This window comes from Myxocyprinus asiaticus, chromosome 14 (genome assembly GCF_019703515.2).
Source record: "Myxocyprinus asiaticus isolate MX2 ecotype Aquarium Trade chromosome 14, UBuf_Myxa_2, whole genome shotgun sequence".
Classification (NCBI taxonomy): Eukaryota; Metazoa; Chordata; class Actinopteri; order Cypriniformes; family Catostomidae; genus Myxocyprinus; species Myxocyprinus asiaticus.
Genome location: NC_059357.1, coordinates 36,705,483 through 36,723,479, shown reverse-complemented (window position 1 = coordinate 36,723,479; position 17,997 = coordinate 36,705,483). Strand labels below are relative to the sequence as shown.

At 38.3% G+C, this 17,997-nt stretch overlaps 1 long non-coding RNA gene across 1 annotated transcript; it reads left to right on the top strand.

Annotated features, from left to right (window-relative positions):
- Positions 1 to 11,496: 11,496 nt before the first annotated feature.
- On the top strand, positions 11,497 to 17,456 carry LOC127451735 (uncharacterized). Its single transcript, XR_007899136.1, has 5 exons — positions 11,497 to 11,597; positions 12,102 to 12,139; positions 12,380 to 12,539; positions 15,649 to 15,735; positions 16,068 to 17,456. It is a non-coding gene; the product is annotated as an uncharacterized LOC127451735 (long non-coding RNA).
- Positions 17,457 to 17,997: the final 541 nt, after the last annotated feature.

The window sequence follows — 17,997 nt, the reverse complement described above, 5'->3', positions numbered from 1 at the left end:
ATAACAGGAATGATAATCACATATGATATTATGCGTCAGGTATTGTTGTTTATAATTTCATGTAATAATTTATGCAATGACAATCATACTTTTACTTAAAAACACCGCTTTAATAATGGTTTTCGACCGTTGTTCTTGTGTAATAATGAATTTGGCTCAGTTTTTTAGGTGGGGCTTCAGAATTGATGACTTTAAGGCGGGAAACTCGTTGCGCATGCGCAGATCGATTAATAAGGGGCACTAATATTTGATTGATAAAAACAAATGTAATATTATTTAACTCTAAAAAGGTTTTTGTATCCTGGAGGATCCAAACATTTAAGAGGCTGGGGAGAGGTGCAATGAATGAGTCGCTCAATTTTTTTTTATTTTTTATTTTTTGGAAAATTATTGAAAAGGGAGTCCCCTGCAAATACTGAGGACTTGTATATAAAGTCAGGCATCAACTCAGTCTTTATCTAAAGTAAAAAGGCAGCATTTTTTGAGAAGGCAGCTGACCTCGAGGCAAATGCTCCTATATTTCAATGTTATTTTCATGGTTTCTACCAGCTTTAAAATTGAAAATAAGTCAGTTGCAATTAATGAATTTTCAGAGGTAACTTTATATGCTTGCCCTTTTTAGGGTTAATATAAGTTTAAAAGTGATCTTGGTAATTAGCTCCAAGAAGTTTAAATATGTACAATGTGAACTTCCTGAATTACATTAAGTGTTTGTACAGTGATATACAAATGACGAATAGTCCTTAACAGACACCAGCTGTTGAAGCTGGGGAGATGCCGTCCATTACTCAGCTGAGGTTTTACCGTCTTATCCGCTGGGTGAATCATCACAAGACATACATCTCTTCATGACCAGGCGTATTAGCCATCTGCATTTTCCCTCTTTGTAAATTATCAGAATAAAATGTCAGACGTATTTATTCTTTTAGGAAAATATTCGCCACCAGGAGACGCTCTAAGACAGGATGTGGCCACACTGAGAGTGGAAATTAATTTGTTTTGTTTTTCAATGCTGTGTGGTTCCAGAGAGAAATGGAGCGCTTACCAACATTGAGAGTCAGCTATACATTAAGTAGCCGACTGTATATCCATTACCATAGTTGTCAATATAACTTAATTTCTTTTAAATATCTCTTTTTTTTTTTTTTTTTTTTTTCTGGATGAAGTGACAGTCACCCATCTCATGGTAAGATAAATAGCATTCACTGTCATCTGTACACATTTTTAACCAACTAGAGCTAGAAGTACTTTCCTCCAAGAATTTTCCAGCTTGGAATACAAGGTTTATTATTTATTAATTTAAATAAAGCAAAAATTCAAATCCAGAATCCAGAACCATTGTGAGTAAACAAACTGATACAAATACAGATGTTACAACCCACCCCAGTCTAGGATTGGGGAGGAGTAACAAAAAGGTATGGGATTTCCCTTCTCCTGTCCCAGCATTGAAAAAGCAGTCAACTTTAAAAGTAAAACAATACTTTAATCAAAAACAGAAAAAATGGAAGTCTCAAAGGCTTCAGTAGGGGGAAGGCCAAAACAACAAACAAAACACCACCACTTGCTAAAGGGGAGTCAAAACTTGCCTACAATTAAAATGCAAATAAACAACATAAATTACTCTTACTCCCTCTAACTAAAAACAGGAGAAAAGACAAAAGATTAAACAAAATGGCACCTCTCTAATACTTCCTTATTTTAAATCTATTTACAATATTTACAACAGTTTCTAAATAAAAAGATTAAGTGTTTAACAACAACCCTGAAGGACTGGAATCAACCACAGTCAAATTGGTAGTACCAACAGTTACCTAGTAAAACCAACTACAGTCAACAAGCAACTAGTGCAGTATAGCAGGTCTGACACAGAAGAAGGGAAAGAGCCAATGGAGTGTGGTTCTGCTGGAATTTGTATCCTCTTGCTTCTCTCCCCACCAACTAACAGAGAACTGATTAGCAGTCATTATTGCAGACACCTGGTGTTGGTCAGTCTGCAAAGAGAATGAAAAAGGGGAAAAAACAGGAACACACACAAGGCAAGCAGAACTCCACGATTGCAGTAGGATTTCACACATACAGTGCATGTAATTAAACAAGTAAAAAACAAACATAATACACTTAAATACGTCCATTGACGTAACAGATCTAAACCAAAACTAACGAAGCTTCTGTACAGTGTTCCTCCTGCTCAGTTTTAAATAGTGCTGCTCTTCCGATTGTGTCGCACTTGCATCTGTTCTCGCGTGAATATGTCAACGCGATTACATCACACGCGCATACTGCTGCTGACCGGAAGCGATGATTTATAGTAGGGCTGAAACAATTAGTCGACGTTATCGACAACGTCGACAATAAAAAATTGTCTACAAAAATTTACGTTGTCGAATAGTCATTTGATGTTAACGTAACATAAGATCATATGAAACTCTAATGATTACACACAAGAGCAACACTGCAGCTCGCGCCTGACTGAGGAGAGGAAGAAAACACAGCTCACAGTCCAGACGCACTCTAAACTTTCCAAACAGCTTCAGGTGATGTAAATCATAAAGTATGAGGGAATTGTAATGCAAAAATACAAAATAAGTAAATACAGAAGCACACTCATTGTGGAATAAGTGGAGCAGGAGCTCTTTAAAGGAAATACCCTGGCGTTACATCTTTAATGCAGTTCTATTTAATGCGTTATAGCTTTATTAAAGTTAAAATAATAAGGAAACTGGCATTTCTCTGTGCAGTCAGCGCCTCCTCTATGAGTTGTGCTGTGTGTCCTGATCTAAGGGGGAGAGATTGAAACTGCACCCGGCTGAGGTACACTCTGTTGCGGGGACACTCATCCCTCGAGTGCATGCACTTAATGCAGATAGATTATAATGCGATGGCAACTTACTGAATCATAATATATATGTCACTGTGCATTTCTTATCGTGAAGAAAACGGGCAAAACGCAGCTTTATTAGAGAGTTTTTTTTTTTTTTCTGAGAGTTAAAGATGGATTGAAGTGAACAAAAAGGTGAGAGAGGGTAGTCTTCTCCCCATTATACAAAGCAACAAAATACATTTTTTATTTGTTTTGGCTTGTTTTCCAATATAAATATCTAAAACTCGTACATTTACTTTAGCCGCTATACAGCAGAAGAAACAATTGTTATCTGAGAATGTTGAATATAATATTAAAAATACAAATATTTAAAATATCTAAAAATCCTTTAAAAAAAGATACATTCACCTGAGAAGTAGCATATAAGATATTTAGACTTGCTTTTAGAGAACAGGTCTTGAATATAAGTATATTTGTCTTTACTGCACTCGCAGAATTATAACCAAGTGAAAAAATACACTTATATACAAAATATACTTATTTAAGATACATTCTCTTAAAGCAAGTCTAAATATCTTATATGTTGCTTCTCAAGTAAATGTATCTTGTTTTAAGGATTTTTTAGACAATTATAAATGGAAAAAAGACAAATACACTTGATAACAATAGGATATTTTTTTTTTTTTTTTTTTGTAGTGAAATCCCTTTAAAGGGTTAGTTACACCAAAAATAAAGTTCTGTCATCATTTACTCTCTTTTAAGCATTCATGCAAGTTTTGAACATCAATGTAATGATGACAGAATTTTAATTTTTGGGTGATCTAACCATTCAAGTACTGTCAGAGATTTTATATATATTATATAAATTGATCAACATTCTATGGTGTCCATTCTTTTCTTGATTGATAATTTTTGGCTTTTTATTTGATAAAAATTCGAGGAAAACATTTAAATTAATTTAACAGTGAATTCACTTCTGCTAGAGAAACTGATAAATATCCTGCAATATCATGCTGACCATGAACATGCAAATATGTTTTTTCTATCTAACGCATATCCACCTCAATGGATCCAAAGGGCCTTTGTCAGGGTGGGACAACCAGGAACATTGTCCCATCCTGACAATTGTGCTGAGGGGCAGCCCACTAAGGTCCTCTATGCCAAGGAGACCCCCCAAATATGATTATCCCATTGCAAGGGACCTCCTTCCTAAAATATAAAGGCAGCGTTTTATTTTTATGCATAAAACCCCCTTTTTTATAGTGTCATTGAATTTGTAATTTTTTCCTCTTTTTATCTTTTTTTCACTTTTAGAGTAATGTTAGGTGTAATTATTGTTCCAATTGCTTTATGATCCCCAGTGAGCAAGCTGAAAGGACAGCTGAAAGGATCTTGAAATATGTTTTATATTTCAAAACTGTATTTAATACAGTGTATGGGGAAGGAGGAAACGGAAAACGTGGGATTTCAACTCAAAAGGTAGAACTTTTATTTGACAAAATTCAAAATAGCTTTTCAGCAATAACAATGTCAGGTAGCTTTTCGTTGGTTGAAGTGACTCTCTAGGCACATTTGGCCCCGACAAAATGTAGCAAAACTTTATTTAAATGGAAACGGTGTTGCATTGAACGCCCTGTTGTGTTACGCAAGCGTTGCAACTATGGCAGCTGAGGCCATTCTTTGCGTTCTTTTCGAAGAATTTTCGGAGCCTGATGAAATCGGTTTAAAAACGTGTTTAATACTACAAAATATGCTCGATGTTACAGTCACTGCCCTTGCCGTCCAGAATAGCAGAGAACATCCCAATCGAGTGAAGAGATATGTGGAAACTGTGGTTCCTAATTATGGTGATCCAACATTTGCTTCGCATTTCAGGATGACAAGGCAAACATTTCTTCTAATGTCTTCAGTTGTTGCATACACCAAGCTGCAGTGGACACATTTGTAAAGGACTTTATTTGGATCCACTGTGCGCACTGTCTTTTTAATACGGCGGGGTTTATATACATGTCGCTGCTGATTGGGTAACACCTCTGACACACCCACCAAATGAGAGAAAACATACCTCAAAGCCCATTGCACACCGTTTCACACCGTTTCGAGGAAATATGTCTTTCAACCCAGAAAACCATAGCAAAACGGTGCACACCATTTTGAGATTGAACGTGCCCTCTGTCTCTCTCTGGCATGGTTCCTCATATTGCTTTCCCCAGTGCTACTGCAGTCAGGAAAGGTGTAAGACATTCTAGCTCTCAGGTGTGTGCACCCTTACCGCATTCTCTCTCTCCGGATGAACGCTTAACCATGCCGCCACAGTTTTTTTAAAATGCTTTTTTCTTTTAAATTTTCTGCGGACCCCCTATCTCCCCTTTGTGGCCTGCTTGGGGTCCCCATACCCCAGTTTGAAAGCCTAGTCTGCTCTTTTATGTATACTTTTTGGTCCTGGAGAAGGAGCACACTCGTAACAAATTTGTCCTGGACCCAGTGAACTTTAGCGACAGCCCTGCATATCCAGCAAACCCTTTTCACTTAGTGAATTTTTAGACCTTGAGTTAACTCCATAGACTGCAACATAGTTGTATTATCATACCATTTTTTATTTATTTGTCCAATGAGTAATATATATATAAAAAAATGGCCGTGTGCTATTCCCTTGATAATAACACTTGTATTTCCTTAAAATCTTCACAGGAGGGCAGCAGAAAACAACTTTAAAATTTATATTTTGTGCCTTATCAGAAACAGAATTAGCTTTATTGCCAAGTATGCTAACACACACAAGGAGTTTGTCATGGTGAAAGAAGCTTCCAGTGCAAAGAGAATGCAACCATATATACATATGTACACTTGAAGTCAGAAGTTTACATACACCTTAGCCAAATACATTTAAACTCAGTTTTTAACAATTCTTGACATTTAATTGTAGAAAACACTCCCTGTCTTAGGTCAGTTAGGAGCACTACTTTATTTTAAGAATGTGAAATGTCAGAATAATAGTAGAGAGAATGATTTATTTCAGCTTTTATTTCTTTCATCACATTTCCAGTGTATCAGAAGTTTACATACACTTTGTTAGTATTTGGTAGTATTGCCTTTAAATTGTTTAACTTGGGTCAAACACTTTGCCTTCCACAAACTTCTCTCAATAAATTGCTGGAATTTGGGCCCATTCCTCCAGACAGAACTGGTGTAACTGTGTCAGGTTCGTAGGCCTCCTTGCTCGCACATGCATTTTCAGTTCTGTCCACAAATTTTCTATCGGATTGAGGTCAGGGCTTTGTGATGGCCACTCCAATACCTTGACTTTGTTGGCCGTAAGCCATTTTGCCACAACTTTGGAGGTATGCTTGGGGTCATTGTCCATTTGGAAGCCCATTTGCGACCGAGCTTTAACTTCCTGGCTGATTTCTTGAGAAGTTGCTTCAATATATCCACATAATCTTCCTTCCTCATGATGCCATCTATTTAGTGAAGTGCACCAGTCCCTCCTGTAGCACCCCCACAACATGATGCTGCCACATGGTTCACGGTTGGGATGGTGTTCTTCGGCTTGCAAGCCTCACCCTTTTTCCTCCAAACATAACAATGCTCATTATGGCCAAACAGTTACATTTTTTACTCCAGAAAGTAAGATCTTTGTCCCCATGTGCACTTGCAAACTGTAGTCTGGCTTTTTTATGGCAGATTTGGAGCAGTGGCTTCTTCCTTGCTGAGCAGCCTTTCAGGTTATGTCAATATAGGACTCGTTTTACTGTGGATATAGATACATGTCTACCTGTTTCCTTCAGCATCTTCACAAGGTCCATTGCTGTTGTTCTGGGATTGATTTGCCCCTTTTGCACAAAACTACGTTCATCTCTAAGAGACAGAATGTGTCTCCTTCCTGAGTGGTATGATGGCTGCGTGGTCCCATGGTGTTGATGCTTGCGTACTATTGTTTGTACAGATGAACGTGGTACCTTCGGGCGTTTGGAAATTGCTCCCAAGGATGAACCAGACTTGTGGAGGTCCACAATTTTTTTTTATGAGGTCTTGGCTAATTTCTTTTGATTTTCCCATGATGTCAAGCAAAGAGGCACTGAGTTTGAAGGTAGACCTTAAAATACATCCACAGGTTCACCTCAAATTCAGTACACCTTCTATCAGAAGCTAACTGACTATTTGCCTAAAGGCTTGACATCATTTTCTGGAATTTTCCAAGCTGCTTAAAGGAACAGTTAACTTAGTGTATGTAAACTTCTGACCCACTGGAATTGTTATATAGTCAATTAAAAGTGAAACAATCTGTCTGTAAACAATTGCTGGAAAAATTACTCATGTCATGCACAAAGTAAATGTCCTAAATGACTTACCAAAACTATAGTTTGCTAATATTAAATCTGTGGAGTAGATAAAAAATTAGTTTTAATTACTTCAACCTAAGTGTATGCTGAACTTCTGACTTCAACTGTACAAACATATACATTTAAACATATATACATATAGTGACATAAAAATTAAAATATATAAAAACAGAAAACAAGAGAAATATACAATGGAGCAATAAAGTTGTTCGAATATTTTATGTACAGATATGCAGTTATGTGCAGGTGATGTATTGAAGAAGAGGTAGAATATGTAAAAAAAAAAATCAATTAAATATAAGCAGAAATGGATGGATTGAATATTGCACATGGTTGTATTGATAAAAGGAATGTATTTAGGGGCAGTTTTAACTGTACATCAGGTGGATGGCCTGAGGGAAAAAACTGTTCCTGTGCCTGGCTGTTCTGGTGCTCAGTGCTCTGTAGCACCAGCCAGAGGGCAACAGTTCAAAAAGGAAGTGGGCTGGATGAGTGGGGTCCAGAGTGATTTTACCAGCCCTTTTTGTTCCTTTGGATGTGTACTGTTCTAGTGTCATGGGTAGGGGGGGCGCCAATAATCTACTCAGCAGTCCAAACTATCCTTTGAAGTCTTCTGATTTCTGACTTGGTAACTGAACCAAATCAGACAGTTATAGAAGTGCAGAGGACAGACTCAATGACTGCTGAGTAGAACTGTATCAGCAGCGCCTGTGGCAGGTTGAACTTCATCAGCTGGCGAAGGAAGTACAACCTCTGCTGGGCCTTTTTCACAATGGAGTCAATGTGTGTCTCCCACTTCAGGTCCTGTGAGATGGTAGTGCCCAGGAACCTGAATGACTCCACTGCTGCCACAGTGCTGTTTAGAATGGTGAGGGGGGTCAGTGTTGGGGCGTTCCTCCTAAAGTCCACTATCATCTCCACTGTTTTGAGCGTGTTCAGCTCCAGGTTGTTTTGACTGCACCAGATGGCCAGCTGTTCAATTTCCCTTCTGTATGCAGACTCATTGTCATCTTGGATGGGGCAGTTGACTGTAGTGTTGTCTGCGAACTTCAGGAGCTTGACAAAGGGGTCCTTGGCGGTGCAGTCATTTGTGTACAGGGAGAAGAGTAGTGGGGAAAGCACACATCCCTGGGGGGCACCAGTGTTGATTGTACATGTGCTGGAGGTGAATTTCCCCCTCCTCACTAACTGCTGCCTGTCCGTCAGAAAGCTGGTGATCCACTGACAAATAGAGGCAGGAATAGAGAGCTGGGTTAATTTAGTCCATAAGAGAGCGGGTTTGATGGTGTTAAAAGCCGAACTGAAGTCAACAAATAGTATCCTTGCATATTTCCCTGGTCTGTCTAGATGTTGAAGGATGTAATGCAGTCCCATATTGACTGCATCATCCACAGACCTGTTTGCTCGATAGACAAACTGCAGGGGATCCAGGAAGGGTTCAGTGATGTTCTTCAGGTGGGTCAACACCAGTCTCTCAAATTACTTCATGACCACAGATGTCAGAACGACAGGTCTGTAGTCATCAGAAGTGGAATGTAATGAATTACAACTACTTATACCAGTGGCGGCTGATGCTAAAACAATTGACTGAAAACAAACTGAAAATTAATTAAAAAACTAAAAAATTGAAAATTCTGGGCCTGGATAGCTCAGCAAGTATTAACGCTGACTACCACCCCTGGAGTCGCGAGTTCGAATCCAGGTTGTGCAGAGTGACTCCAGCCAGGTCTCCTAAGCAACCAAATTGGCCCGGTTGCTAGGGAGGGTAGAATCATATGGAGTAACCTCCGTGTGGTCGCGATTAGTGGTTCTCGCTCTCAGTGGGGCGTGTGGTAAGTTGCGTGTGAATCGCGGAGAGTAGCATGAGCCTCCACATGCGGAGTCTCCGCGGTGTCATGCACAACGACCAACGTGATAAGATACGCATATTGATGGTCTCAGAAGCGGAGGCAACTGAGACTTGTCCTCCGCCACCCGGACTGAGGTGAGTAACCGCGCCATCACGAGGACCTACTAAGTATTGGGATTTGGGCATTCCAAATCAGGAGAAAAAATGGAAAATTCTTTCCAACGCCACCAAACCAACTCAAAGCAGTATTTAACCCATTTAAAAGCACCAACAATATATGAAACCTTAGAAAATAATTGCATTTAAAGAACTGAATTAAATGTAAATCAATCAAATTATCAGTTGGAATGTATATTTTGAAAACTCAAAGGAAAACATTTAATGCCAGTGCAGTGCATCAAATTTAAGACTTTTTAATGCCAAAACATAATTTTTTTGCTAAATCAATTTAATGTCTATTAATATATTAATTACATACATTTGAATGACCTGTAATAGCAAACAATATAAACCAAAAAACAAAACACACTATAATATTGACTAAACACTGGCCAGTAGCACTACTTAAACATAAAATGTTGCCCTCCTTTCCTTCTGGCCTGCAAATTTTTCAGTGACTTTCTGGTTAAAGTCAGTCATCTTAGTCACCAGACTCTTTTCCCTTGACAGCATGGCCAATGCATTCAGCCTCTCCTGGGTCATGTTGTTTCTCAGAAAAGTCTTCATTCTTTTCAAGGTTGAGAAGCTCCTCTCAGCTTCTGCTGTGGTCATGGGTGTGGTGATGAGGATCTTTAGGAGAGTGACAATCTCTGAAAAGACTTCTTCAAGATTGTTCTCCATAAACAGCTGGAGTAGGTCTACAGCACCACAACAGGCTCTGAAGTCTTCCTTGCTGTAAATAAGACTAAGCTCTGTCTTCAGCTTACTTCCATTGAGCACTGGATAAGCCTTCAAGATGTTGCTCAGTGCATCTTCAGGAAATGCCATCTTGTACTGTTCAGACCTGTCCTCTTGAAGCAGTGTGGCACTAACAAGGTGGTTTGTGAAGGAGAACCGTTCCCTGGTGTGTCCCAGTATGGTATCACAGACCTACAGAGAGAAGGGTAAAAACATAAAAATTATGTAGTGATGGCAAAATGTCAATTTCACATGCAACATTTAAAATTACCAACCAAAAAGTATTCGTTCTAAATATGGAAGAACTAAAGTTATTTTTTACTGCCACTGTTACAGTTAATGAAGTCATAAAGAGATTAGGAAAAAAAATCAATAATTAGCCAACTCTGAGGGCATTTATAGAGCCTTTGCTGCCATCTTCAGGACAAAATGTGTTACAACATTTTGGGATGTTTTTTGGGACAACTTTATACACATTTTAGAAAATATTTTTATTCACACTTCACACCTATAAAGTGCAGTGCAACCAGAATAATAAAAATACCTTGCCGAAGAACAGATTAAGCTAACAATGCTACATCAAAAAGACAATAAATTGTGGGAAAAAACAAATGAGGTTGTTATTTCTGATGAAAATGCCTCCAGTTAAACTGCATTGTCCTATTTTACCTTCTATGGGCATTTGTACATTTCTTCTCACGTGTTTGTCTTTGATGATTTTAAAATATTGGACTTAGTGACCGATCCTCTTCGCTGGCTGAGAACCACCTACACTGCTTTGGTCAACCATGGAATGGAGATCATTTCTGCAAAGGATAAAGAGAATTTAGCATAATAATAATAACAATAACAACAACAACAATACAAAAAGAAGGAATACAGCTACTTCCTGATCTTTTGTATGTCCTGCTGTAACTGTTGCACTGTATAAAATTATATGATCAATAAGTCATGTCAACTTATTTGTTTTCATTGCTTTAACTTATAAAAATAATTTGAACAATTTGAACTTGATTTTATAAATTGTACGAGATGCAACTTGATTTTTTAAGTAAGTTTAATATAATTGAAATTTAAGGGGGCCCAACAAAGTGTCATGAACTTAACAATTTAAGTCCTCTTACTGGCATTAAAGCCGCATTTTCACTGCATCCGACATGGAGAGTCGTGCGGGGGCTGTTGAGCTCCGGCCATCTGCGGACTGTCATTTTCGGAGTTTAATACGTGGAGAGCGCCTCACCAAACGAGGACCAACAGACAGACGACAACGAACTAATCTAACTGGTGGACGAATACATAATTGTTCACGAACAACTCATGACACAGCGATCAACGTGACACAGAGGACCTGCTTGGGGAAGAACGTGAATGAGGTGAGTGCATGCTTATCTTACAGCAGTTTAGAGAGATATTCATTAATTTCCGTTCAGTGACATTATTTCATTTGTATTTTGTAGAAGTGTGTTTTCCCTTTGAGTAACGTATTTTATTGTAGTTTAGCAAATAAGACAGTGGTAGGTCTGTTTTGCTGCATTTACACTGCAAATCCTAATGCACAGATCACATATTCTGACACATTAATGTTCAGTTGACCGTTAAAGCGCGCATCCGCATGGGTTCTACTGAGCATGCGCAAAGATTTTCGCGCCCTTTGAAAGAAGCCGTTGGTCAGTCAGACAGCGTACGGGTGAGTTGGTACTCCTAACTAAATAAATACTGGTATCTTAACATGTCTTTACTTTTAATATTGACTTGGTACCGAAGTTCAGGTAATTTTAACAGGCCCGTCCAGTTTATCAACCGTGTATGGCTGCCTAGCTAGGTTAAGATTAGTTAGCTAGACATCACCAGTCAGTGAAGCTTCTTTGTAGTGGGCAACGTTAACGGAATAGTAGACTATAAAATAATTGTATACACAAACCTCCGTTGTCGAATAGTCGTTTAATCTCAACATGAGGTCATATAAAACTAAAGACGACGCTTAAGAGAAGCACTTCTGATGGTAGAAAATTGTGTAAACTTGGGTACTAACCAACAAGCTTGTCATATTTACCTCCATTTGTAGTCTATACCCATTATAGTGAATATCACCAAATATTTTAATTGGCTAGGTAGCTCAGATATTATTGCTTGCAGATTAAAGTAAGGTACCTCGTAGCAAGTTCTGATAATTAACTTTCTCTTTTTACAGGCACACATTGTTTGGCTGTGACTGGATGAAGCTGACTTGTAAGTTTTGCAATTTTGTCACATATAATGAAAAAAATAGTTTCTCATTACAAAGACAGTCATGGACTCAATTGTAGATTAAGTATTTTTTGAAGAGAGTGGCTTGGCTGTAGCTCAACTAATATAAATCATGAATAGGTTATAGCTTGAACGTCTACTGTTTCATTGTAGCTTCCCCAACACTGCATGTGAAATTTACTGTATAACATGTTCAGCTGTGACATGCTTCTGTTTCTTTAGATTATCACAGAGTTCAAGAGGATCATCACCACAGACCTTATGCAGTTTTTTTTATGGACTTGATGGCCTGGTCCCAAGACAGCTGGATGAGTACAAATCTGCAGTAGTGTCTGGGAGAAGGCTGGCACTCAAAAGCATTTTTAAGTGTGTTGACAAAGATGTAAGTGGAAAAACTATGAGAGCAAAATATGTCATTGTTTAGGTTTATGAAAACATTTCCATTAGAGGTGTCAATATACTGTATTATTAATATTTTTTATGCATTTGGCAGATGCTTTTATCCAAATATAACTGGGAAAATGTTATTAAGCAATTTCATACTCAAAATCAGGTTATTGTTCTAAATATCAGTATGTTTGATTCGGCAACAGTCTGAGTGCTGTAGGTAATCACAGCCATGCTGATATTCAGGACAACAGAATGATTGCGAGTGTGATATTGTTTGTATACAACAGTTAATGTTAGATATTCTGCTCTGTTGTGCACACACACTCGTGAACAGCCTTTGTTGAACTTCTATACGGTGATGTCACTGTGAGTTTGTGCATGTATTTGTGTGTGGTGGGGTCCCTTTCGTTTCATACCAACCTCATTCAACTGCGCAGTGTAGAAAGTGTGCAGCAGACTGGGGCTAGCAAGCGTTACGTTGCGTCAAGAATATTAAAGGATTAGTACACCCAAAAATAAAACTTCTATTATTATTTACTTACCCTGATGCTATCCCAAATGTGTATGACTGTTTTTCTTCAGCAGAACACAAATGAAGATTTTTAGAAGGAAAGCCTTGGTCTGTAGGTGCAGACAATGCAAGTGAATAGGTGCCAGCACTTTGAGAGTCCAAAAAGCAGATAAAGGCAGCATAAAAGTAATCCACATGACTCCAGTTGATCAATGAATGTCTTCTGAAGTGATTCGATAGGTTTATGTAAGAAACAAATCGATAATTAAAACTTTATAACTTTAAAAAAAATCGCTTCCTGCCAGCACTTGATGCATCACGTAGCTGTCGTGTGACGTAAGCGCAACGGCATGTTCACGTGAGAAGTTGGAAGCGCTGCTTCGATTACAACAGAAGAACGAACGTAATGTGAGAGTCCGGCCATTTCAAATTGCATCAGAGCCCTGGCCGGAAGCGTGGATTTAGAAGTTAATAACATTTTAATTATCGATTTATTTTTTACACAAACCTATCGATTTGCTTCGGAAGACATTAAATGTTCGACTGAAGTCGCATGGATTACTTTAATGCTGCCTTCATCTGCTTGCATTATAAGGACCTGACAGAGCTAACTTCTACATATTTTAATTTGTGTTCTGCTGAAGAAAGACAGCCAAACACTTCTGGGATGACATCAGGGTAAGTGAATAAGATAATTGTTATTTTTGGGTGAACAATTCCTTTAAGCACTTTTGAACAACCATCTTCATCAAGCGATTCTGTAATTTGTCAACTAAAAAAAAATTTCTACAGTAAATGTTTCATTTTAGGAGCCAATTGCTCCCTAGTAATTTTTTTTTTTTTGTCTTATGACCTGTCACTGACTGCTTGCAGTTTATTTCCTTGTCGCACAGTCTTAGTGTCAATGTGCATGCATGTGTTGACCACAGAAGATTTTTGGCCAAGTCATGTTTCTCTGTGAGGATTACTATTTGTTGCATTGTTTTAATCAGGATCATCTGTTGTATGTAACAATATGCTTTTTTCCAAATTCTGATTAAATGCCATGAAGTAATAAGCAAAAATGTGTGTATATATATATATATATATATATATATATACACTATATTGCCAAAAGTATTCGCTCACCCATCCAAGTAATTGAATTCAGGTGTTCCAATCACTTCCATGGCCACAGGTGTATAAAATGAAGCACCTAGGCATGCAGACTGCTTCTACAAATATTTGTGAAAGAATGGGCCGCTCTCAGGAGCTCAGTGAATTCCAGCGTGGTACTGTGATAGGATGCCACCTGTGCAACAAGTCCAGTCGTGAAATTTCCTTGCTACTAAATATTCCACAGTCAACTGTCAGTGGTATTATAACAAAGTGGAAGTGATTGGGAATGACAGCAACTCAGCCACGAAGTGGTAGGCCACGTAAAATGACAGAGCGGGGTCAGCGGATGCTGAGGCGCATAGTGCGCAGAGGTCGCCAACTTTCTGCAGAGTCAATCGCTACAGACCTCCAAAGTTCATGTGGCCTTCAGATTAGCTCAAGAACAGTGCATAGAGAGCTTCATGGAATGGGTTTCCATGGCCGAGCAGCTGCATCCAAGCCATACATCACCAAGTGCAATGCAAAGCGTCGGATGCAGTGGTGTAAAGCACACCGCCTCTGGACTTTAGAGCAGTGGACACGCATTCTCTGGAGTGACGAATCACGCTTCTCCATCTGGCTATCTGATGGACGAGTCTGGGTTTGGCAGTTGCCAGGAGAACGGTACTTGTCTGACTGCATTGTGCCGACTGTGAAGTTTGGTGGAGGGGGGATTATGGTGTGGGGTTGTTTTTCAGGAGCTGGGCTTGGCCCCTTAGTTCCAGTGAAAGGAACTCTGAATGCTTCAGCATACCAAGAGATTTTGGACAATTCCATGCTCCCAACTTTGTGGGAACAGTTTGGGGATGGCCCCTTCCTGTTCCAACATGACTGTGCACCAGTGCACAAAGCAAGGTCCATAAAGACATGGATGAGCGAGTTTGGTGTGGAAGAACTTGACTGGCCTGCACAAAGTCCTGACCTAAACCCGATAGAGCACCTTTGGGATGAATTAGAGCGAAGACTGCGAGCCAGGCCTTCTCGTCCAACATCAGTGTCTGACCTCACAAATGCGCTTCTGGAAGAATGGTCAAAAATTCCCATAAACACACTCCTAAACCTTGTGGAAAGCCTTCCCAGAATAGTTGAAGCTGTTATAGCTGCAAAGGGTGGGCCGACGTCATATTAAACCCTATGGATTAAGAATGGGATGTCACTTAAGTTCATATGCGTCTAAAGGCAGGTGAGTGAATACTTTTGTCAATATAGTGTATATATATATATATATTATAAAATATATTTTTTATTTATTTATTTATTTATTTTTTACCTGTTCTTAAGGGGGGCATTTTTGTCTCATTAGGGGACATTTGTCTCAAATGCAAAAAATGAAATTATTCCTTATCAGTTTCTGCCACAGCGAGCTGTGAGTTATTGGTATTGGCCTATAAATTCCATATCTGTGCATTCCTAATTTCCATCTCTTACTGCATAATTTACACCAATCTTGTAGGACACAAGTGAGAGAAGGACGGCTGCCTTGCTTGGTCTGTCATACATCTTGTCTGAAGACCCATCAAATGTCATCAGGATGTGTGATGTAAGACCTCATCTATTTTAGTAATGCACAACTGCTGTACTTTTTCTATAACAATTCTAATAATTTTGCCTTAATTTTACACCCCTAATGTTTACAACTGGAAGGATGGTGATTAAATCGTTAGGATTAGGATTAGTAGTCTTAAATTTGTTGATGTTTCCAATGAACTCATTGGAGATTAATGTGTCAAATTACTGTCTGTGACTAATGACAAAAAATGAAATTCACCTTATAGAATAACTTCTGTAAACACAAAAAATAGTCACCGACATACTGTTTTTTGTGTGTGTGTGTGTGTGTGTTTGTTTGGTTGGTTTTTCCTGATTTTGAAGGCTCATGGTTCGACACTAGATGTGGCCATTAAGGGAATGCAAGTCGGCATCCTAAAAGGCTATGAAGGTGCACTGGAGGACGACCTTCCGGAGGATGTTTTCAATGTGGCATTTGTGGTGGAGGAGACCATTGTTTTACACAACATCAGTGATGTATCATGCAGCTTTGCCATGCTTATGGGCATCACCTATTGTGTAAACCTTGAGTACCCAGCATGTATGAAGTACTCTAGAGTTTTTACAGAGAGTGGTGATGAAGATCAAACCAGACCAAGCTTCTGCATGGGTACACAGTTTAAGAGACAAACTCTTGAGGTACAACTTCTAGAACAAGCATGTACTGGAGTAGTCAATATGTCTTGGTATTGGGAATATACTGTATGTTTCGAGCTTTTATTTTTGAATGTTATCAGGCTTATGTTGGCCTAAATCTGTTATTTCATATGTGTTGTCAAACACTCACACACAAACTAACACACCCTCTGTCTATTATTATTATTGTTGTTGTTGTTGTTGTTGTTGTTGTTGTTTATATTCAGTTTCCCATCTTGGAATAGTTCCTGCTGTGTAAAAAGTTTTTAGATTTTCTCTATGCACTCAACACATGTAAGCAAAACACACTTACTGCATTTACTCAAACACATACACACACAATCTCACTTAAACACACACATTAACACTCACTTAAAGGAATAGTTCACCCAAAAATAAAAATTCACTTGCCATCCCAGATGTGTATGACTTTATTTCTTCTGCAGAACACAGAAGAATATTTCAGCTCTGTACCTCCTTACAATGCAAGTGAATGGGTGCCAAAACTTTGACATAAATGTAGCGGAAAAGTAATCCAAACAACTCCAGATGTAACTCTTATTTTACTAAACACCTTGCCATTGCATTCTACAGGCACAATCATCATTTCAAGCTTGATTACACTTCCTAGTGCTTGACACAAGCACTGAGCCACTAGATGGAGCTAGGAAATGTAATCAAGCTTGAAATCATGATAGTGCCTGTAGAATGCAATAGCAAGATGGTCAGTGAAATAGGAGTTACGTTTTGGTCTGTTCTCTCCCAAAACTGATTGGATCACTTCAGAAGAAGTTTTATTAAACCACTGGAGTTGTTTGGATTACTTTTATGCTGCTTTTGGCAGTCATTCACTTGCATTGTAAGGAGCTAAGGAGCTCAGATATTCTTTTGTGGGTGAGTAAATAATATAGAATTTTCATTTTTTGGGTGAACTGTTCTTTTAAACTTAATCACTCATAAACATTCAAACACTTAACATTTGCCAGAAGGACCAAAGGACTAAAATCTAAATTTCTTAAATGTTTTTTAAGCTTGTTTACAATTTTCCATGATTAAAGTCTCCCTGATATGTGCAGACACATTTTTATGACTGTTTCTTATGAAAATTTCTTATGTTGTGCCCTCATTATCAACAATTATAAGGAGATACAGATATTGCACTAACTCAAAAACATAAACACACTCAGTTAAACGCACTTACTCAGATGCACATTTACGCATTAAAATCTGCAAGAAAGAACCTAGGACTAACACAGACATTTAAGAAATGTTTTTAACTTGTCTCCAGTTTATTTTCCATGAGGGAAGTTTATGAATATGTTCAAACACATTTTTATGCCTGTTTTTTATGAAAGTTGCTACTGTTGTGCTCTTGTTATCAACAATTTATAAGCATATACAGATAATAAAACACTCACATACTCAAACACACACACCCCCACACATACTAACGTCAAACATACATTCACTCATTAACACACGCACTGGCAGGCTTTGTACCATTCTTTTTAAAAAGCTGTATGAACTTTTAAAGGAAAATAATATCTTGATGTTTCAGTGGTGTTATTGATTTTATAACTATGATCTTAACTTTAAAACACTAAAAAGTTTGTTATCA